Below are 24,278 nucleotides of genomic sequence, written 5' to 3' on the forward strand. Positions count from 1 at the left end.
GACGAAGCAAAGAACTTTTTGGAAGTTACAGTAGCTTTCTGGCTATATTGGGATCTATTTAAGATTTGAAATATAATAATATTACTAAATGGTCCCTGCTTAACCTGAAAATAACAATGCAGTTTCTAAGAGTATTCTTCTTGCTATCTTGGGGGCCACCTCCAATGGCATAAATCTCAGCATAAACATATAAGCATATTATATTTTCTCAGGCCATAAATACCTGGGGCAATAATGCAAAAAAAGAAGAACATTAATCTTCTGCATAGTCTTACTATGGAAATCACTGTCCATCAGCCCTCAAAATCTTCCTATTTAATTCAGGATAATTCTGAGAATGTCTCACAAATGTTCACAAATAATGGTCTCTTGGTCCTAGATGATAAAGCATGTTAATTCACATATTATATAACAATTTGTATTTTGGCAAAAACACAGTTCCACAGCAGCTTCTAGCAAACCTTCATTCAACAACTATTTTTTTTAACACTCCATGCTAAGCAAATTGCCAGGTACTAGGGATCTAAAAAGTGACCAAGAAAGACTTAGCCTCTGCCCTTGAGGAGTTTGTAATCTTGACCTTGTAGCCATCCTCTCCCTGGTATCCAAAGCCACATGGCTCCTTTGTGTTGTCCCAATGGTCTCTTCAGCTGTCTACTGGATCCCTAGCACTGCACCCAGTCACTCGGCTGCAGACAGAGCACCTTGAGGCACCCTTACTATTGTAGTTTTGTTTTTATTTTGACTTGGCACAGTTTTCCCTGAAATGGACCATTACACAATTCCAGAGACATTATACAAAGCAATCCCTTCCCCAGCAATAGTGACTTCAGACAAAATGTATATATTTTCTCTGCCCTAGCATAACCTGAAGCTCAGTATCCACTTAATCGGTCATGAGATCGATAACAGCAGAGAGCCATGTCTCTTACTTGCTATTTGTATTTTAAATAAACTAACTATCCCCAAAGTTTCTTCAATTCATCATTATAAAATGCAATAAAATGATATGGGTAGATTTAAGGACCTATGGTTAAATAGATCATTTCTCCTTATCATTTTCTTCTACCACTGGACTCTATGATGTTAAAATGACACAGAATCAATAAACCACAATGTCACATACAAAAGTCACTCTTCTTTTTTTTTTTTTTTTTTTTTTTTTTATTTATTTATTTTTGAGTTAGAGTCTCATTCGGTCGCCCAGACTGGAGTGCAGTGGTGCAGTGGCCGCTTCCGGCCACCGCAGCTTCCATCTGCTGGGCTCCGGCGATCCTTCCGCCTCAGCCTTCCAAGGAGCCGGAATTACAGGCATGCGCTACCACGCGCGGCTGATTTTTTGATTTATTGTAGAGATGAGGTCTCGCTGCCCAGGCGAGTCTCGAACCCGCGGGCTCAGGCAATCCACTCACCTCAGCCTCCCAAAGACACGGGATTACAGGCTGAGCTACACTGAGCCGGGCAATCACTCCTCTTTTTAATGCCATCGCTAATCACTTCAAAGTACAATGTTTACAAAGCCAAATGCTGGGTAATTTGTTCAAATCACTAATTAAATCAACAAATATTTAACAGTCCCTGGAGAGGATAAGCATTAATTCCGATCCCTGATGGAAGATGGTCAGCATGCGGTGGTAGGAAAGAGCCTGGGCTTTGCAGTCACGCACACCTGAGTCCAAATCTCCACTCCACCACGACAGACCTTGGGGCCTGGGTGAGTCTCTGGAACTCTGTGAGTCTCGGTTTCTTTATTTTTATGACTTTTTTTTTTTTTTTTTTAAGAGTTGGGGTATCACTCTGTCGCCCAGACTGGAGTGCAGTGGCCGCTCCCGGCCACCGTAGCCTCGACCTGCTGGGCTCTGGCGATCCTGCCGCCTCAGCCTTCCAAGTTGCTGGAACTACAGGCGCGCACTACCACGCCCGGCTGAGTTTTTGATTTATTGTAGAGATGAGGTCTCGCCAAGTTGCCCAGGTAGGTCTCGAACCCGCGGGCTCAGGTAATCCACTCACCTCAGCTTCCCAAGGCGCAGGATTCCAGGCTGAGCCACCAAGCCCGGCTGGTTTCTTCATTTTTAAATGAGGACAGTGATGCCTAGATTAGAGAGATTTCACCAGGATTGATGGAGATTAGATACAACAGTATGTGACCCACTGCCTGGCACATATGAATTTTCTCTCTGCTAAGTGATTATAAATCTATTAGAAAGATTAGGATAAATATGTAAATCACTGTTACAGGAGGGAAATGCTGTAATAGCATTGCAATCAACCCATACAGACTTCAAAAGGCAGTGCTAGTCCTTGCTATGATCACAGAAAACTTCAGGAAATGATATCTGAGCTGGGGAGGACTTTCAAGAGAGAGAAAATGCAAAATTCAAGTCTCAGGGGTAGAAAATGGCAATGCAGAGCACTACCTGCCAGAGCACCCATCCTATTAGGTGTGACGGGAATCAGGGTCATGGTAACAGCTTGAGAGTCTTTCACAAAATAGGTAAAAAGAATTGTATGACTCGGGCCCAAGTTGCCATTTTCTTGATCAACCAATGGCCACAGAGTGTTCTTTTCCCAGACTGGCTCAGCCTTAGCGATCTGTTTCTGAAAACAGAACTGTTGAGTTAGATCTGCCTCAGCCCTCTCTTTATATTCCTGTTTCTTGGTCCTCTTTTCTTGTGACCAACCTAAATTGCTGTGTAACATAGAAAACCTCTGCTAACTGCCAGAGGACAGCGTCAGTCTTACCCTCATACCCCTCTTCCTGATATAAGCAATAAAGCCTTCACTTTTCTTACCTGTTTTCTGGTGGTCTTATTCCAGAAGGTTTGACAAATTTGAGAGAAAAATAATGACCCTAGGACATTTTTTTTTTTTTTTTTTTTTTTTTTTGCTGAAAGCCTTTCCATTGCCCTAGATAAGGAGGAGACTTTTTGTCCTGGGCTATCTTTCTCCAGAACCACTTCTCCATAATTTTTAACTTCACTTTTTCAAGTAAGGCTCTCAGAGGAATGTCCTATGCTGGGTTCATACTGCAAATTTAGGCATTTCAAGGCTTATTTTCAGGAAGGTGGCAGGACCCTCATGGGAAGGAGCAAGAAGTTGTTACCCAGAAAATTTTTTGTTTCTGCACTCACTAAGAGAACTCCAGAGAGGTAGTCAAGAAACAGTGGGTCAAAGAGAAACAGAATCAATCATTTAAGTGGCTGCAGAGGAAGAGAGACCTTCACCTTGACAATGGGCAATAAATGAGAGCAAAAGTCACAGAAGCAGGGCCTGGCAAGAATGAAACCAGACCAGATATCTATTAAACACCTACTTGCAGACTATTCTATATTCTAGACCCACCACTTCAGTCATGGAGAATGTAAAATAAATGTAGACAAATCATTAAAATTGGCGCAGTTGTAAATGCCACATGAAATGGTCTACTCCAGGCCTCCATTTAAATTACTTTGTAAAAAATAAAAGCCTTTTTCTTGACACACTTGAATGCTGAAAGATTATTGTTATTATCTTTTTAATAAGAAGAAGAACCATTTTATACATATATATGTATTCTTGTATAAGAAATGAACTTAAACTGTAGAAAGATTAGTTTATTAAAATTCATTGCAATTCTCATGTTATTATATTTTTTAATAACCATCTTTCTTTCTGCTGTGTGTCCCTGTTGGTGTTCAGATGCATCTAGGTCTCACCTAGGTCAAAAGTGATGCTTCAGTGCACCCTTGGGAATTAGGTCTATATTCCAACACAATTCATTTTTAGTGTAAAATTTGATTGAGCTGTGTGAGTAAAATAAATTTGAATTTTTACATGTAAGAGCCCGTCTTTGAGCACATCCTTGAACAGCAAAGACATTAAATAAGGTAAAAGAAAAAAAAGAAGAGGGACCCAAATACATGTGAAAAAATGCACGATTGATGGTCCAACCTACAGTGCTCTGAAACGTAATGTCTTCCTGTGCTCCAAATGCAGGACCCTCATCTTGTAGATGGCAACCAGTATACAGGATGAAAGGACTTTTCTGAACACTGTGATTATCAATTTGCTTAAAATAATACAGTAATAAAAAGTTAATAATGATCAAGTTATTCCCATTGTTTGATAACGTGTTTTTCTTCTAAGAGTTTAAAGTAAGAGTATAAAAATACTCCCTGTTGTATAAAATAATATCATATGTAAATATGTGCTTATATGGTCATATTTATATGTGTTTTCTTGAGGATGTTTTAAGTCAAATATTAACCAAAGGTAAAATAGATTAGATGGATAATTGTACATATTTATCCTATATGTAACATAATATTTTCATCAAATCTCATTATTTATTTCCAACTTAAAAAATATATTCCCTTCCTCTCCATGAATTCTAAAGATCCTGTGGGGGGGAAGCCTACAAATAGGCGCAAAATGTCCACAGTGTTTATTTTCATTTACAAGGCTTTGGTCTTTTATAGCAATTTTTAAAACCAGATATTGAATTATCGACAACTCCTAAGTCTGCCTATACCAAAGACTTTAAAGGACATTAGAATTTGTATTGATTGTTCTTGAAACAAGTTTTTTAGAAACGAAATGTGATATGTTATGCTTAAGCTTTTGTGATTATTTTCTCTAGCTAAGAAAAGCAGGTGGTTAAGAAAACTGCTTCAACTTTCTTCTTTCTAGGTGTCAACATCCAGGCAAGAACACATTACATTTTCACTCTGTTGGCATCAAAATTAAGTCATTAAACACTAAATTGTGGATACCAAAAATCTTTGAAAATGGCATTAGAAATCCAAGCAGTTAAATAAAAAGAAAACTATGGACTTCATCAAAAAATGTCATCCAGAGGAGGGGAAAAAAACTGCCTTTGAAAAAATTATCAATAGCTCTAGCAGTATACAACTTAAACCAGAGAGAGAAAACAAACTTCCAGCACTCTTCTGATTTTTTCCTGGGGTTTCCCTAAACTCCATTCTATACGTATAACTTATTAAATCTCCCTACTATGGCAGTTATCTGGAGACTGGGCCCTAAGAAAGTCAACCTAGAGTGATGTAGGTAACAGTAAACGCTGGCACCAGTCTTCCAAGGAGTTATCGTGTTTGAGAAAGAAAACATTGTCAGGGTGGTAGCATAACCCCAAGAGTAATAAAGTGGCCAGACACCTGGAAGCAATTATGTGCATGGTCGAGATTATCCATCATGCTTTGCTCACTGTCTCTCTTGCAAAGACCTTTGTTTTTACACTCTCGGTAGCTAAATTCTGGGCTGAAAAGCTTATTTCACAAACGGTGTTTTCCACCGAGGCCCTTCCACTTACTGCCATTCCCACATGATGTCGATCATTTGTTTGCACAGCCCAGCGACAAACCTCAGAGCTGCTGTAATAATAAGTTGGTGACTAGGCTTGCAGGAGCAGCAGCATCAATCACACTTCTGCCACGGCAGAAACAAACGCCCTTTGCCCACCAGCTCCACTTAGCAGAGTATGGTCCGGATCTCTCAAATGGAACTGTTTAAACACCACTTTCCATTTAGGTCCTAATTTAATATTTTTCTAAATCAGATTATTGCTTGTAAGTCATGATTGTTAGGTTCCTTCTGACATTTATTTATCGCTCAGATCCCATTATTCATTAGGCACGGCAGACTGTCAATTTGGCCTATATCCTAGAACCAAAGGCCTCTTTTCTTCAGGTCAGGCAGTAACAGAATTGTAGAAAAATTTTGGATCAACCAATAATGTTCTAGTGCCTTGAAAACTTAGCTTTTCTAATATTTTCTCAAATACATGTTAACTGAGTTGCATGGCATTCTTGTAATGAATAAAAATCCATCTGATTTAGATTTATGTTCTTTGCCCTAAGTCCACACACATTCCCTACGAGAGATGTCAAGTTCTATTTAATTGACTTTCTTTTTTTTTTTTTTGAGTCGAAGTCTCACTCTGTCGCCCAGGTTGGAGGGCGGTGGCATGCTCCCGCAGCCTCGACCTGCTGGGCTCCGGCGATCCTTCCGCCTCAGCCTTCCCAGTAGCCAGAATTACAGGCATGCGGTACCACGCCTGACTGAGTTTTTGATTTATTGTAGAGATGAGGTCTCGCTGCCCAGGCAGGTCTTGAACCTGCGGGCTCAGGCAATCTACTCACCTCAGCTTCCCAAATGCACAGATTACAGGCTGAGCCACCGAGCCCAGCTAAATTGACTTTCTTAATGTGCTATTGATCATTTTACATATTAACTCTGTATAAACGCCTGGGTGCTTTAGCACAGGTTTTGTTTCATTTTGTTTTGTTTTGTTTTGTTTTGAGTTTGGTGTAAGCATCTAAGACGTTTCTCTGAAACCTGCTGGATTCTCTTCTATGAAATGTCATAAAATAGAATGTTTTTTTAAAGCACAATTTCAGGGAGATAAATATAAACTCTTGAGTCATTTAGTATTTATTAAAAGTTCTCACTGTATTGGGAAACATGCTTTACACCATTCAAATGAAACAGTCCTTATTCCTTTAGGATCTTACATATGAAAGTTGTCAACATTTTTTTTAAGCAGCTACAATTTAAAGAATAGGAGGAGGAGTGTGAGGTGAGCCCAAATTAGGGCTGTTTGCTAGAAAGAAAATAACCCAGGCCCTGCTGCTGTCTGTCTCCTGTCACTACTTATCTCCTCTGTCAGTGGCATAATTTTAAAGGAACTTAGAATGAGGTTCACATAGCAGGACTCCAGTCTTTCAGTTGCTGCACTCTACAGCTTCCAAATGGTTTGAGCCTTGCCGTTTGGAAAATCAGTTTCAGTTACTTCCTATCTAATTTCTTCATAAACTGTAACTACTCCTGTAATTCCAGTTTTGAGATGAGTGAGCCACTGCTTATAAAAATGACTTAACTGAGCAGAAGTCAGGCTCTGTTTCTGCCAATTTCCAGTTCCAAAGGAGATTTTTGTAACCAAAGAATTCATACTTGTACACCCATACTTTCTACATTTTCACACTAACTCAGTTAATAGATTGCCCTTCTCAGAAAACTGGAAATGAGAAAAGGCCTGAATCTTGTTCACATACAAATCTATTTTCACCCTTATCAGACTTCATACTGATTTCCAGACCTCGGTTTCCTCTCAAATCTTTCAGCTTCTTCCTACAGCTCCCCCACCCCCCAGCACCTCCACCCATCCCTAAAATAGCACTCTACCAATCTCGAGTGACTGAGATGACTGCCTCTATATTTAACATTCAGCACTCTGTTGCAATCTTTCTCAAGGCAAAGTCATCTCAAAGAGCACAATGCAAGAATGCTGAAAAGAGTTTAGTAGCTGGATCTGTATTTCCCCCTTGTTCATTAACACAACAGCCCACAAGCTGGATTAGCCTGTTTTTCATCAATTCTTCTTGTTCTAAGGGCCTTATACCTTAGGCTAATTTCTGAATTAAAGGCCATTTCAAACCTTTCTGCCCTAAGATTTATCTCTGCGTCCACTATTAACACTACAAACATTTCCAAATGGCAAAAAGAGAAAAAAAAAAACTTAGATTAACTGATTTTGTAAGCAGAACATTGATCCAATGAAAATAGCCTTCACCAGATATCAGCTTTAAACCCTTCATGAATCTATTGGCCTTTTCATCATTAAAAATGCTGTTCTTATTCCATTAATGTCTTCTATTATCTAGGGTAGTGACCCCCAAAACTGCAAGGGAATCAGAATCACCTGGGGATATTTTCAGACTATCTTGGGCCTGCCCCATCACTACCTCTCAAGATTACAATTGTTTATACTGAAGTAGGGCCTGAATATTTACATGTTGATAAAGCTCTCCAGGTGATCCTGGTGGGGTGAGATTTTAGGAAACACTGACCTAAACTGGTGACTCATGACCAGCAGGATAGCAGGTGGTCACATGTCCAGACCTTGTTAGCTCAGCACCCACCCAGCCTAGTCCCAAGAGTCTGGTTTAGCAGCACTGGAGTTGTAAGGGCCAGGCTTGTACAGTTTTCAAAAAACATCCAGACAGTCCTGACATGCACTGTCAGTTGGGATTCAGGATTAGGGAGACTTAATCAGAAATAAATATTTTTTAAGCATAGCAACATATCTTTTAAACTCTCTCATCTAGCCTAACCTATCCACACATTTCAATCACTTGGAAGCAAGGACAGTGAAGAACAAAAATTATGAAATAACCACTAAAAGCCCATTTTGTTTCTTCACCTTCTAACAAGAATGTTTAGCCTTACGGTAAGAAGGGCCCATAAACTCTCTCTGGTGTCTGGTTCAGGATTTCACAGTCTTTATTTCTCAGGTAGTCTTCACTCTCTGTTATCACTTGCATCCTTCCTGTTGCAGGTTAGGCCTTTTGTTTCCTATCTTCAGCGGAGATGGAGAACAACAGATGGTGGCAAACACAGAAATCTGGTAATGGATGTAGGATCAGTTTGTGCCTTGTACTGCTGTGATCAACACCACTACTAAATCCCCTTTTTGCCCTTTATGGCAGGATCATAATGACAGCCCAATTTATCAACTGTGAATATTGGTGTAAACAACTTCAAGGCTGGGATATTTTTCATACCCCCTTGAAAACTGTCATCAGTTTTGTAGAGTAGTAAGGAAACTGTTGATCCATTTAAGAAACTGTCAGCAGGTGTACAAAGAAATGAAAGATGGATGCTTTTGAAAGGTCTTAGAGAAGGAGGCTCCAGCTGTCTGAATCCATGACTTCACATACGCAGTCTGACTAGCCATGGAGCAAGGGAAGTTATGAGCCAGAGTGGAACTCTCAGCACTGCCTTTATCAGCATAAGGAGCAATTCACTTCAGAAGGAAATTTCCAGACACGCATTCCTTAGTTGTGAAGTATTTGAATTATAGCAATGTCGTCTGCACCACAATCATCCAAAGTGCCAACTTTTGGATTATAAACTTGTGTCTCAGAAACTCTAAACTGAGTTCTCTAACCCCTCACTTTCTGAAAATGATTAAAACCCACTGCTTGGCACCATATACTGGGTCTAAATCTTGAAAATATCTTTTCCTTAGATCACCATGCTGTCCATCTTCAAAATAAGTAGATCATCTGGAGTTGCAAACTTCACATATGAGGGGAGACCCCACCAGAATGGAATTTATTTAGAAAAAATGTGTTTTTATTCTTACATGTTTAAACTTCAATCACCTTCAAAGACCTCCCCATTGGATGCACTACACCTATCAAGACACTTTTTCCACTACTCAAAACAGTTTTTGAACCCGTCATTTTTTATGCCTTTTGGTGCATCTGACATTTTTTGTTTCACCTCTTCCACACAGGCAAAATATTTCTTTTTGAGGACTTTTTTCATCTGGGGAAACAAACAAACAAACAAAGTTGATCAAAGCGAGGTCAGGTGAATAGGGAGGGTAGGGCACAGGAGTCATGCTGTTTTTGGCCAAAAATGCTGAACACTCAGTGTGGTATGGGCAGGTATGCTCTTAAATCACCCATCATGAAATGGCAAGCTCATTGAAAGAATCTCCACAAAAAAAAAAATTCACTGAAGTCAAACACAGACTTTCACAACAATGCTAGCAAGTACACTGACGCCAATGGGTTCCTAGAACAATTAACTATCAGGGGAAGCCTGTAGTACAAGGAACCCATTCTCCAAAAGTTTTTTTTTTTTGGCGGGGCGGGGCCTTGTATATCATTTATGTGTCATTTACTTAGGGAAAAAATGTGTAGATTTTCCATTTCTATATAGAGGCATTTTGGTAATCTAGAAGCTTTGCTTTTTCATGGCAATAGCCAAAAATATAATTCCAGTCAAGTTGCTGCAACATTTAAGTGATCTGATTAAAAAGTAGTCTCAGCCATTAGTTATCAGGGACTTGGTATAGAGAACCAAGTATATATTATGACCAAAACATTCACAAAATCATTTGGTCTTTTTTATATTGATTTTGGAAGATGTTTTTCAGTAGTAGACATAAAACAATTTCAAAATTTGAAAGTAGTATGCAACTATAATATTCAGTTAGTATTCTGCATTGTGGGCTTATTTTTTAAAGTAGTAAGCTACAAACAAAAGCAGGTAAATTTGGGGCTTATTTCAGTGGCATTTTAATAATGTGCCATATTATTAAAATTAGGATTGAGTTTTCTCATGACAATGTTTTTTGGTGTGTTATCTGTATTTTTAATGGAAGTTATGCTTGAATTTGATATGAAATGATTTGCTATAAGCAAAAGAATATAAATCCATGGGATAAAGCAGAAAATGACTGAAAAACAAGGTGTTAAGTATTATAAGATGTTAATTAAATCCATTCATCAAACCATGAGCAATTAAAGATTACCCTCAAAATTTGCATTCGATTCAATTGACTATATGAAAACTCTTCTTTATTTTGTATCATTTGACTAACACTGCACCAACTTATGCTAACAGCAAACAAATTCAGACTTTCCCATAAATGGTGGTTTCCATGAGAACACAACAAAAGGAACAAAGCAAAAAGGGAGGGAATACATTGAATTACTATAAGACCTCAGACCTAAGTTTTTCTAGTCTTGTTCTGATTTTTCTGGGTATAGAGAATGCTGCTTATTTTCATAACTGCATTAAATGATACCCCAAAGCCTTTGAAAATACTTAATTTGGATGCTGAGCGCAAACAGTTCATTCCAACCTACTTTGCCAATCTGGTTTATGGTGGATGAGAACTTGTGTTGAAGTGGAGGCACTGCTTTGGCTCTGTATTAGTCTTAGACAGGTTTACTTATTTACAAACAAATAGTAGACTTCCAAAGACAACCCATACATGTCTTGGTTTTGTTATTTTGTGTATGATTTAGAGGCTTAGTTATTTAGTTTTGGCTAGTCACAGCTACTGTACAATCCATGGAACACGTGATGGACAGTCCAATTCAAATCACAACATTATCTCCAAGAATAACTATCTCTTCAACATTTGGGGTCAGAGGACAAATCAGAGTTAAATCCAGCACGCCCTCTTTGTCACTCCTCTGAAGCATGTGAAAATCGCCACTTGCAAAGCTATCTGAATGAAGAAGTGTTGCTACATACTATTTGCTAAACCTAAAGAATATTCTATCTCTTCTTGTAATCTGTGGGCTTATTTTTAAATGACGATTATAGTTTTTATAATGAAAAATGCCCATTTGGAAAAATTCCTGAGTTAGTACTCATGCTAAAGATTTTATGTCAGAAAAAAGAAGTATTACTACATATTACAGATGGTCAAGACTACAATATGCATTAACTAGAGACAAGGAAGGAAATTATCTCTCCACCAAAACCCAGTGTGATAATCATGATAATCTTGTATTCCTGCCAAAGCTCTTAAAATTGTCTGTGATGAGCCGGGCTCGGTGGCTCAGCCTGTAATCCCATGCCTTTGGGAGGCTGAGGTGAGTGGATTGCCTGAGCCCACAGGTTCGAGACTCGCCTGGGCAGGCGAGACCTCATCTCTACAATAAATCAAAAAATTAGCTGGGCGTGGTAGCGCGTGCCTGTAGTTCCAGCTACGTGGAAGGCTGAGGAGGAAGGATCGCCGGAGCCCAGTAGGTCGAGGCTGCGGTGGCCAGGAGCGGCCACTGCACGCCAGTCTGGGTGACAGAGTGAGACTCCAACTCAAAAAAAAAAAAATTGTCTGTGATGGTTTCTTTAGAGAGTCCTAGGATGATGTAGAAGGAAGGTTAACCTCCATTTCTTAATCAGTAATGAATCTTCAACGTATTGTATTTAGATAACGTTTCCTAAAGCAGTTATCAACATCTTTTTGTTGAGCTCTAAAACACTCCTAGATAAGCAATCAGAAAATCAGATCGAATTTGCCCAAATCTCACATGTATGAAAGAGAAACTCTGAATGCCATTGTTTCCCTGTGGCTGGTTTGTGAGCCAAACCAGCGTAAAACCTGTGTCCTTCTCTAAACCTAGGCCAGTCAACATTTCAGAGACAAGGGTAATGATCTGGATCTGAGCTGATTCATGTCTTCCATATTATAAAACATAGGCTCTTTTAAGTAGAAACTCAAGTTCTTTAACTACAAACTTAATTTTACATAATAGGATAAGAGCCTGAATAGAATAAGAATCTGCTTAGATTTGTATAACTGGCTCCCTGCCCAGCCTCAGTATCTAAGACATCTTCAAGTCCAAATGAAGAGGAGTTCTACCCATAGATGAGTGCTTCAGCTTCCTCTCTAGAGAAATTCAATTCTGAAACACCTAATATCAATAAACTGAAGATATAAAATACAAGGGGAGATCTAAGAGCATGTGTTATTTTGAGGTCACAAAGTAGTAGAACTTTTTTATTTCAATTTTCTTTTCTTCTAAACCAATTCCATTGAGGGAAAGTGTTGAGAAGACAATCTACCCTGCATTCTCTCAGGTCCCAGAGGCTTCCTTTTCAGAACTTTGAGTTACACCTGACAAAGTGTCACTGATGTCATAGAGTGGTTCTTCCTCAAAGTCATACACTTCCTGGTTAAAGAGATGCTCCAGAGAACTTCAAGGCTCTGTTCCCTGTGCTGCTCTAAGAACTGGTTTTGTTAATCCCTCAGGGAAAAGGGCAGTTAGGGCAAAGTCAAGCGTCACTGCTGGGTTGTTGAGATCCGAGGCATTTTTTTCTCCTAGATTTTAAGATTGCCATGTTGAGAATGGAGGTAGGAATTGAATAGGGGCTCAAAGTCAGTTGTCTTCCAGTTTAATTATGTGAAATGGCAAGTGTCTCTTTTTATAGTTACATATTTTTTCAGGTGTCTCTCTGTCTTTTGGTTTGCCACAGCTGTGCCTTGGAAAGGGTTGATAGTACTTTTAGCTTAAACAAACCTGAGCTATTCTGATACAGAGGACCCACCTCTCACATCTTGTATGGTTTATACTATATTTTACATCATAGCTTTCTGCTGAAATGGTTTCCAAATAACCTTAATTTTTAATATCTTATTCCATTTTTCAGGGAGAATCAAAATCACACTGTAATGCTAAAATCTTCTCAGCTCAAAAGGCATGATCCAAGATACTCTCCCATGTTTCTTCTGCTGTAAATTTAGTAAGTTTATTTTCAGGCAAAGGTGCTTTGTGCTCATATTCTATGGGGATTGTTTTTTCCCACTTTCTCTTTTTCTTTTTTTTATGTTTTCCTTTAGAGCAAAATACTATATGTCAGGCACGCATGTACACTGGTTGGTAGATTAATGGATTTCCACTGAGATCACATACTCTTCTCCTCTGGGAGTTTATCTGCCTGTATTCCACATTTCAGATTTTATACAGCTCTTTCTTGGCAACATGACTTACAAATTGCATATTTACATCTCTTTCTAGGGTGTGTGCAACAAAAATCCTTGAAGTCCACGCTGACGGCACCTACTATGGAAATCATTCAATTCCATTGTTGGCGCCACCCTCCATACTTGAACCCAGCAAACAAGTAAGACTTATGCAGCCTCTTGTAAAAGTTGGGACGACATCAAATCTGATTGAGTCACTGCCCCACATTTTTATTTCTCAACATAAATATTTTTTATATGAATGAACCAATATTTGTTTGCCTAGGTACAAAGGACTACTTTTTAATCCCCCTTTTAAAAGGGTAGGGGAGGATTTAATGCACATAGACAGCATTACTATGAATGCAGGCTTTGCACATTGCAGACTCACTGACCTTTTAGCCTCCTGGAGTTTAAACATTTCCTGATGTCTTTTAACAGTAATTTTCTTGTTGGAAAAGCCCTCTCTACGCTGATAGCATCTAAACAAGCCTCTACCTTAATTGGAAAAATTCTCCCATAAATATTTATGCTGAAGTGATTAGGCCATTTACTGAACTCAACTGCCCATTATGGGTTAAAACAGGGAGCATTGTTTTGGGTTGCCTAAAGCCTGACATGGTTTATTGGAGGGGACCCGAAGCTGTAATTTATTTAATCAAGTCTCTGACCCCAGCCCTCTGGAGTAGCCAGTAATTGTGAGGGAGAACTAACCCAAGACCACATTGACTAGAGTCAGTATTCTGGGTTGTAAATTCTAAAAGTCTAATTTGGAAGAAAAAAAAGAAAAAGTGTAAAGTATATAGAAATGAAAGTCTCATGTCTTTGTATGTTGTACTATGGTAAAGACAGGTAGATGATAGATAGAGAGGGAGATGATAGATATGTAAAATTTTAGAAAGCAAAAACTTCAAAGCAGTGAGGAAGAAACTAGTGTACCGCGGGGTTAACTTCCTACTGGTTTGATGTCGCTCTGTGTCTTTTTGCCGTCTTAGTAGTTCTGAAGCTCTGTCACACAAGAACTCATGAGGTATTTTATTTAATTTTTGCTTTCTAAAATATATCGGAGTTTGGGTGCAGATAGGAGTAAGGAAACCTTTTTGTATTAAAATCTGTTAAGAAGACTCCTGCTTAAATACAAATTCTAGATCAATCAAGCCCAAGGTAAAATTATGAACGTGGCTTTTCTCCTCAGATGTTGAATCAGTATTACTTACACACTTACTTGTGATCATGATCTTCAGGAACTAGATGGTGGGTATGAGCACATATTTATACCATGTGTGTATATAGATGTGTGTGTGCACTTATACAAATAAATAAATGAAAATTTTTTTTCTTGTTTTATTTCCCTTTCCAGCTGTAGATATTCTCCTGGTTCCATTTTTGAACCATGATTAATTCATATGTTTATAATAAAAAAAGAAACTCTTCTCCGTTGGCCTTTTGAGCTCCCAGCTGCAGACTCAAACATCCATTTCTTATTTCAAGGCGTGATTTAAAAGAGATACTGAAACTAAAAACATATCTTCTTCTTTAAACTCTTTACTACTACTACCTGGCTACTGCACTCCAGATTTTTCATTCAAGAAGAAATTCTAAAGTCAAAGATCATAATGGTTTATTCAAATGTAAATCATATTTCCTCTTTGTTTAAATTTGCATTTCACAGATGCCTCCATGTTTTTCCTAACCCTTATGGAGGCTGGCAATACCAATGTCTTTTCATGGCTTCTCCTGTCCTATTTTCCATTAGCAAGCTCCTGCAAACATACTGTCAGTATACAAGAAAAATGCACCACAAGATTGGCTTCTGCCTCATTCTAACACTAAGAGCATACAGTACTGAGGTGTCATCAGAGTCAGTTTCTAAACTTGTGAAAGGAATAAAAACAGTTTAGATTTCTAATCAATAAGAATTGTGGGGGATGTGGCTTCAGAGCCCTATACTTTTAGGTTCTATACTGTGAAAGACATTTTTAAAGACTACACAGGGGCCTAGGTTAGACATCTGGTTATTGCAATAACCATTCAAAGGACTTTTTACATAATAAGAGTATCTTGTACAGATGCTTTTAGATACACAGATGATACCTAATTGTTTCAACTTAATTCATATAAGATATGAACAATCCTCCAAGGAGCTTTGAACACAAAAGAAGGGGTTAATTTATTTTACACCAAACAGATTACCTCAACTTTAATTCAGAAAATCTCTTTGAAGAAGCTTATACTAGGAATCTAATTTTTCCTGTTAAATTATTCATTCCTTGTTCCACTTGGGTGTTATTATCTCTGTCAGAGTGATGGATGATATAGAAACAGTCATTAGGTTGCAAACTTCACTGATTTTTAAAAAGGTTAAAATTGTGACAAAGAAACAAACAATAGATGTGATTGTTCATGTCCCCCTGTTAGTGTAACCCAGGATCTGGGGATAAATAGATTTCCTGTTAAAGGATAAAAATGTCTCTAGGGGAAAAAAAAGACAGGGGAAGAGATCTGTCCTTGTGGTGGCTAAGGAAGGGTGTCTCTGGATAGTAGTGTTTCTCAGTCACTCTGATCACAGCACTCCTGAAGTTACCCTTCATCCGACCCAGGGCCATTTTCTTAACAGAGAACACAGTGTGCTCCATGGCCACAGATGGCCCTTTCCATCTCAGTCAGCAGACTCCAAAGTACACGCCACTGATTAAAAGCAAACTAGACAATGAAACTAGAACCAGTCTAGAAAAAGTTCAGCACCTACCAGTAAATGAATGAGCTTCCCCCCGCCATTTTCATAACAATAGCAGCTCACTTATCATTCACATCCTAAGGGCTCATTATTACAACTCTAAGGGTGTTACTCATTTAAGCCTCCCAACAACCCCAGTTTTACTGTTTTGATATATGAAAAAAAATGAAAAACTGAGGAGTTCATCTCAGTTGCCCAAGGTCGCACAGTTGGTCAATGAAAGAGCCAGCATATGAATTTAGATAACATAGTTTCAGACTCTATACTCTTAGTTTCAGACCCCATGGTTTTAACAGCATACAGTGCTGTCATCTTTAAAAATAAGGTTCTGGTCAGGCTTGGTGGCTCAGCCTGTAATCCCAGCATTTTGAGAGGCTGAGGCGAATGGATTGCCTGAGCCCATGGGTTTGAGACCAGCCTGGACAACTGGGCGAGACCTCGTCTCTACAGTAAATTAAAAAAAAATTAGCTGGGTGTGGCAGTGCACGCGCTGGTAGTTCTGGCTACTTGGAAGGCTGAGGCAGAAGGATCACCGGAGCCCAGCAGGTCGATGCTGGATTGGCTGTGTGCATGCTACTGCACTCCAGCCTGGGTGACGGAATGAGACTCCAAATAAAAAAAAAAACACACACACACAAAAAAAGTGCACAATTATATAGCTACAAATATGCTTATTGAACCATATTAGTAAAAAAAGAAAAAGTGAAAAATTGGAAGTAACCTATTCCTTCTCAATAAAGGCATGGCTTTAAAATAATAATAATAAGGTTCTAATAATTACTCAAAGAGATGTCCTGTGACACACTATTTAAATGAGTCTAGGAAGGAAGTGTTCTGTTGGCTCTGACTACCTCTGAATTCACAAAAGTTATTGTGGGAAGAAGAGCGTCCTACCAGCCTTTACTCCAGATACTGTCTCTGAACTCCATTGAAGGAGATTAGAACATAGCACCCCAGCTGGGCTCGGTGGCTCAGCCTGTAATCCTGCGCCTTTGGGAGGCTGAGGTGAGTGGTTTGCCTGAGCCTGCGGGTTGGAGACCCGCCTGGGCAGAGAGACTTCATCTCTACAATAAATCAAAAAATCAGCCAGGTGTGGTAGCACATGCCTGTGATTCCGGCTACTTGGAAGGCTGAGGCAGAAGGATCGCTGGAGCCCAGCAAGTCAAGGCTGCAGTGGCCGGGAGCGGCCACTGCACTCCAGTCTGGGTGACAGAGTGAGACTCCAACTCAAAAAAAAAAAAAGAACATACCACCCCAAGATATGCCACATTGATTATTTTTAGCTGAAGACAACTGAGAAAAAGCAGATGCAGAAAGGGTTCTCTGCCCCCCTTTTTTCTACCTAAGATCAGGGCATAAATTTCCCATAGGAATAGTACCGTCCTTGTACCAGAAAGAAGAGAACATTTTTATCATCAGAGATGGGGAGTTGATGCCAAAATGAGTCTGTATAAACAAGCTTTATTAAAACAGCCCTTATCTTTCTTTAGTTTCCCTTCATATATTTCCTAGTCATTTTCTTACAGTTTACTCCCCCAGACCAAACTCCTTTTTCCTTTGTCCTATCAGTCTCCACAATTCATCATCCTTTGTTAAAATGGTATATAATACTCTGGGTCTAGCTGCTTCTTTGGGGTTTTCATTTCTTTCTATGAAGCCCCCATGCCACATATAAACATTAACATTAAATAAAATCTGTATGCTTCGTTTCTTCTGTTAATCTGGTTTTTATCAACTTAATTTATAAATCCCAGTCACAGAAACCAAAAGGGAAAAAGAAAAGTCTTTCTTGCCCTACATTACTATCTCCCATACTTCAGTTTCTTTTTTCCCTCATCCCAGCTGGTTTTGCTCATCAGACTCAGTGTGACTTTTAGTTCCTTGATGCATTTTTATTCTCTCATGTATTATCGTCCTCCATCCCTCTGTAAACGCCCAATGTAATCTTCTAAGGCAACTATTTTAATGTACCCTATAGGGTACATTAAAATAGTTGCCTTAGAAGATTACATTGGGCGTTTACACCAGTCCTCATATCTGGATAAACTCAGCCATGTGCTTCCTTACATTAGATTCCATATTGCGAGCTCCCTGGGCAAATAATTAATGACTGTCTCAGACTTCTCAACCTTGGCCAGGTCTTTGGTTCATCCCCAATTAACTTGTTCATACCAGCTGGTTCTACTATTTGATTTTATATTTTCTTATTTTCCACTAGGAATTGAGCATCTAATCTATGCCAGGCCTTGTACTGGTTTCTTTTGTAGAAAAAGAAATCAAGGCTCTCAGAGATTTGGTGAAGTTGCCCACTGTCTTCAGCTAGCAAGGTCAGGTCAGGATTCACACCCCAATCTGTTCACACAGGCTATACTTGAAACACTACCCTGCACAGCAGAGTCTCATTGTGCATGTTTTTGTTTTTTTTTTAAGATACAAAGAGCCCCAAGGCAAGCTAACTCCTTCATCTGGTGCTCAACCAAAGAAACAGCCCTCTGTTTCGCTGCTGGAGGAAAAGCTGACTCTGTCAGACTAATTGAGAGACGGCACAGTACACACAAAGCCATATATATTATACTTTCTGGGATATTTAGGGGATTTTTTAAAAGTAATTTTTATTACATGTGACTTTTATTTTATGTGCTGACATTAGTGTCTAACACTGAGTGGTACGCTGCTTCATGGCACTGTGGCTATATCTGCTTCTATGGTCCCAGATGTTTCAACCATAGCTACTGCTCCACGCCACTAAGCCACTCTGGTCTCCCTTTACCTCAGTAGATGATCACAGCATGCCAAAACTGCAGGACCAAATCACCCAAAATGAATCCTCCTACTTCCTGCCACCCACACTTTGAATTACCTTCGTCATCCCTGCTTTTTCTCTAATCCAAGAAGAAAGCGTCTCCTTTCCCACCGCTCCTCTTGGCTACTTCAAGCACCTTCCATTCTCTGCTACACCTTGTCCTCTTTCTTCTTATTCCCTTTTCTCATTCCAATCCCTTTATGCTACAAGCATACCTAAATCTCACCTACAGCCAAGAACTTCACTGTTTCAATATGTTTAAAAAGATTGATTATGTATAAGTCCTGACTTTACCACTTAGCTCTGTTATCTTAATCTCTCTATACCTTAGTTTTACCATCAATGAAATGCAGGTAACAAAAGTACCCATTTCAGAGAGTTGTGAAGATTTATATAGAAAATCTATATGAAGTTCTAATAAACACCCAATAAATATCAGGAAGTATTGCCAGGTTGATCCTATTTTCCAATTAGCAGACACTGGATATCTTCACCTTTTCATCCTTCTCTCATCTCATCTTTGCCATGAGGTATTAGGTCTTGCTACTCTGAAGAAATTTCTCTCAGCAGCCACTGACCAATTCATTATTACCACAGTGGGTGATTACCAGGCCCTGATTTTGCTTCTAAGTTCAACCTACAACTTCAGCATCAGCAATACACTTCTAAACATTTCTACCTCAGATACCTTGAAGTCAACATGTTCAACTGAGAGTTCAACCTTCCTCAAATACTTATTCTTTCATTTGTATCTCTTATCCTAATTACCCCAACATAATATTCCATTGTATAACATTGTTTTGATGATGGACATTTGGATTATTTCTAGTTTGGGTTATTACAAGCAATACTGCTATGAATATATATACACAGGCACATATACACACACACAAACACATATATTTTCTGCTATGCATGTGTGAGTTTCTCTGCTAGATAATGTTAAGCAGCCTACAGCCATGCCATCCTAAACATGCCTGATCTCAGAAGCTAAGCAGGGTCGGGCCTGGTTAGTACTTGGATGAGAGATAATGTAAAGCACTTTCCAAAATGTTGTTACCAATTGACACTCCCATCAGCAGTATCTAATTTTTGTTGCTTTACATCCTTTCCAAACATGGACTTTTAAATATATTTTATCTAGAGGGTGTGTTAGTGGTATCAATATTTGCATTTCCCTGATGACTAGTGTTTGAGTATCTTTTTATATGCCTGTAAACCCATCTTTTTACTTTCAGTCTCTCTGTATTCTTTTGTTTTAGGTGTGCCACTTGAATTCAACATATAGCTGAATTTGGTTTCTTAACTGGTCTGGCAATGCATATGGGCAACTAAAAAGTATATCCCATATGCATTTGTTATGATTACTGATGTATTTTTAGTGCTTTATACTTTCTTATTTCATGCTTTCTAAATGTTCTGCTTTTTCGGTTTCTTTCTTTTTATCTTCTTTCTTACATACTTTGTGCTATTTTTTCTCATTCTTTATTCTGCCCACAACTAGTTTGGCATTATAAATTATTCCTCTATTATTTTAATCATTAACATAGACATAACATAGTCTAAAGCTAGCTAAATATATTGACCAGAATATTTTGGTTATATCGCTATTTCTACAACAAAATTAGACATTGTTATTGTTTATACAAATTATTCTTGTCTGTCTTTTATGCATACTCAGAACATTTTATTGCTAAAAAAATCCATCAGTGTTTTTTGTCTGAAAAAATTTTTCTTATTCTTAAACTCAAGCACACAATACTAGGTTAACATACATTTTCTTTACACTCTGAAGATAGTTTTCTATGTTCTTTTAGTTTACACTGTTATTCCTGAGAAGTTAGATGCCTATTTAACTATTACTCTTCTATAGATAACAACCTGGGATTTCCCCCCCTCTCTTTCTAACCATTTAGGGTTGAAGGAAGGGAGTCTTTGTTATTAAGATATTTTACTACACTGTGTCTAAATATGTTTTTATTTAAGTTGCTTGGAACTTTTTGGACAACCTGCTTCAAAGGATTCTAAGGGATTCATGTTCTTCATCATTATTCATCATTATTTATGATTCTCAGACCTTATCATTTCAAGTAGTGCCTCTCTGTATTACCTCAGCTTTTCATCTGAAGTCCAAATTAGACATTTGTTATCATTGTCTCACTGCATCTTTCATGTTTTTAAGTTTCTCTTTTATAATATTTTATCTCAGGATTTCTTCAGATATCCCTCTGTTCACTAATTCTCTCTTCAGCTTTGTCTAAATTATTGTTTAACCTAGTCATTGCCTTTTTTATTTCAATTGTTGTTTTTTATTTCTACAATTTCTATTTGAGTCTTTTCAAATCTGCCTATTCATTTCTTAAAATCTCTTGTTCTATACTTATACTTGAAATATTCTTTTTTATTTATTTAAACACACTAAATTACTAATTCAACAATTACAATAGCTAACATCTTTGTGGGTCTGAAGTTGCTGTTTTTATTTTTTTATTTGTTTAGGTTTTTTGTGTGTTTCTTTGATTTTGATTTTGCTGATTCATGTTTATGGCTGTTTCTTTCTATGTATTATACAATGTTGTTATCATGAGCACATGTTCAGTATACTTCATCTGTGGGAATTTTGAGTCCTAAGTCAAAGGTGTGTTCCTCCTGAGATTTATATTTCCTTCTGATGGCCATCTTGGGACACTGTCAACCTAGGATCACTCTATAATAACTCCTCGGCTTAAACCATCTCAAACATAAGAATAGTATGAAGTTGGGCCTCAAAGTCCTAAGATGGTCACATAAAGGAGAATTTTATCCTGTTATTCAGAGTAGAGGTCAAGGCAGGAATATTCCTAGTTCACTATTTTACCAAGTGTCTAATGTAGTGGGTTTAAGCTTTTTATTTCTAATCTGATATTAATTATGATGATCTTAGTTTTTGCTTCCTGGTCCCAATTTAACAACAAAACCAAATCTCTAAGTTATGGAGAAATGGTAGGTGACATTAGGGAAACAGATACGTTTCACTGCTGGCTTACCCCTATGGATTTGTACTTGTGCTTTATTTATTTATATATTTATTTATTTATTTAGCCTCCCTGAGTTTTCTTCATTTCATTTCTAACTTAGCAATTCATTTTAAGATATATATTAACTACGCAGCCATAAAAAAGAACAAAATCATGAATTTTGCAGCAACCTGGATGGAACTAGAGTCTATAATACTGAGTGACCTCACACAGAAACAAAGATCAGAATATCACATGTTCTCACTCATATAATGGACCTTGAACATCCAATGTAATACTATAACAAAATGACTGACGGTACTGGGAAACTATGGGGGGGAGGGGGAGGGGATTAACAGTAGCAAATATCTGTCTGGGGCTGGGAAAACACCTCTTATCAACAGGGTGTCTGAATGAAACGTAATTGTACACCTAACCCTTAACTGTACCCCACAAAACTATAATAAAAATACTGATTAATTATTAAAAAAAAAAAAAAGATATATATTAAAATATTTTACTGAGCATATTTAGGTGGGGAGGGTTTTAGGATTTCTAGTTTGCCATGATGCTTGAAGTAGAAGTCCTCTTAGAGCATGGAGTACTTTTTCACCATTATTTTAAGGAATTTATAACAGATTTCATTCTATATTATTTGAGTTGTATGTGTGTGTGTGTGTGTGTGTGTGTGTGTGTGTGTTTCTTTCTTAAGAGCACGTTGAGCTCCTGGAGGAAACGAAACTTTTCTTTTTCAGTGTTTATCTTTCTCAGCTATAAGGTAGGGCTTTGTCTTAAATTCACACTTAGACACTTTATAAATGGAAGATTTAATAGCCTAATTGTCTTCCCTGGGCTTCCACAGAAAATATGTCTACCATGGCATACTCACCACATTGCATCACATTGTTAGTGTTTCTCCCTACCCCGTAGATTATAATTCCTTATGGGCAGTAATCTTGTTCTATTGTCTTTGCATGTTTAGAGCTTGACCTATAATAAACACTAAAATGTTGACTCAGAGGAGTCACAGCCTCAATCTATGAGACTGGCATGGATAAATCAACTGTATTCATTTCAAGAATGACACTGAATCCAGTGATTCAGATGGCCTGGGAAAAGTCTGCCAAAGCTGAGACAAAGGAATCTGAGGATTGGGCTTAACAGACTCTGCTATCATTTTTTTTTTCTTGAGAATTGTTATTCTAGGGGCAGAGTCCAAGGGAGAATGGGGGGAAAAGAAAATCTTTTTTGAACAGAAATCAGAATCCTTTTCTTCCTTCTGTAGATTCTGATGAGTTGCCCAAAAGGAAGATCTAACCCTTCTGTCTTCCACTCATTTTAAGAAAAACATATGTTAAATTCTTAGCATCTTTGGTTATTTTAAGCTCTATAAATGAGCTTAAATTGGCAACGTTGAAATATTAGAATATGTGGTAGAATGATGGTTCCCTATGAAACTCCATAAATAGGCATTTTAATCTGATACCTTCAGTATTTTATGGAAAATGTTTCTAAATGAAGACTGTGCGCACCTTGCAACTCCTCAGATTTCACCAGCTCTTATTTTGACCGACTGGAGGTTATTTCAGTCCATGAAATCATGACCAAGATCCAGTATGAGTGAGCCATTCTGATTTCTAATGAAGCCATAGTGAGTTTCACTTGCGAGACACTTCAAGACTGCTGGAATGTAGACCACTCCCTTTTCCTGAACTTCCCCTTTGGGCAGATCAGCTCCAGCATGTAGCCTGTGGCTGCCAAACACGTAACTTGCTGAGAATTCAGTGATGTTTTCATTGACCTGTTGGCTTTAAAGTTTGCTTTGATGCCCTTTGCCTTTTATTTCATCTCTTCCAGAAGTTTCACCACATAACCTGACTTAACTTTTGTTCTTTGTTCTGTAATTCTCTACTTCTGAAACAGAAATAAGCATCTTCCCTGTTACCTACCTCGAAGAGATAATGTGAAGCAGTGCTTGGAACATTTCAGAAGAAACTATGCTAAATAATGTCAAAAGTAAAATGACTACTCATTTTTCCATAAAATTCTCATGGATTGTCATAAAATATATGGATATAGCCTTAAAAACCTCTGTTCTATAAAGTCCCAAAACGGGGATAGAAGAACTTGACTTTAAACCTCAATTCCAATGTCACCTCTTTTGGCTCCCACAGTCTAAATCTCATACCTGCGGTTTGAAATTATAAATGGACATTTATAAAACACTTACTAGAAACCAGACACAGTGTTAATGCTGTATATGCAAAGTCATGTTTCCATTCATTTACTTCCTCTTAAATATCAAATATTTAATGTATGTCCTATGTGCCAAGCCTTGTGGTGAAATGAATTTATAGTGATGAAAAAGATATGATTCTAACTCTCCTTGAGCCACAGTCTAGTGGAGGAAATAAATATTATATATATACAGCAGAATATAGGTTTAGAAATTATGACAATAGGCAGTTAAAAAAA

This window comes from Carlito syrichta, unplaced genomic scaffold (genome assembly GCF_000164805.1).
Source record: "Carlito syrichta isolate Samal-C Ts95f unplaced genomic scaffold, Tarsius_syrichta-2.0.1 Scaffold307107, whole genome shotgun sequence".
NCBI lineage: Eukaryota > Metazoa > Chordata > Mammalia > Primates > Tarsiidae > Carlito > Carlito syrichta.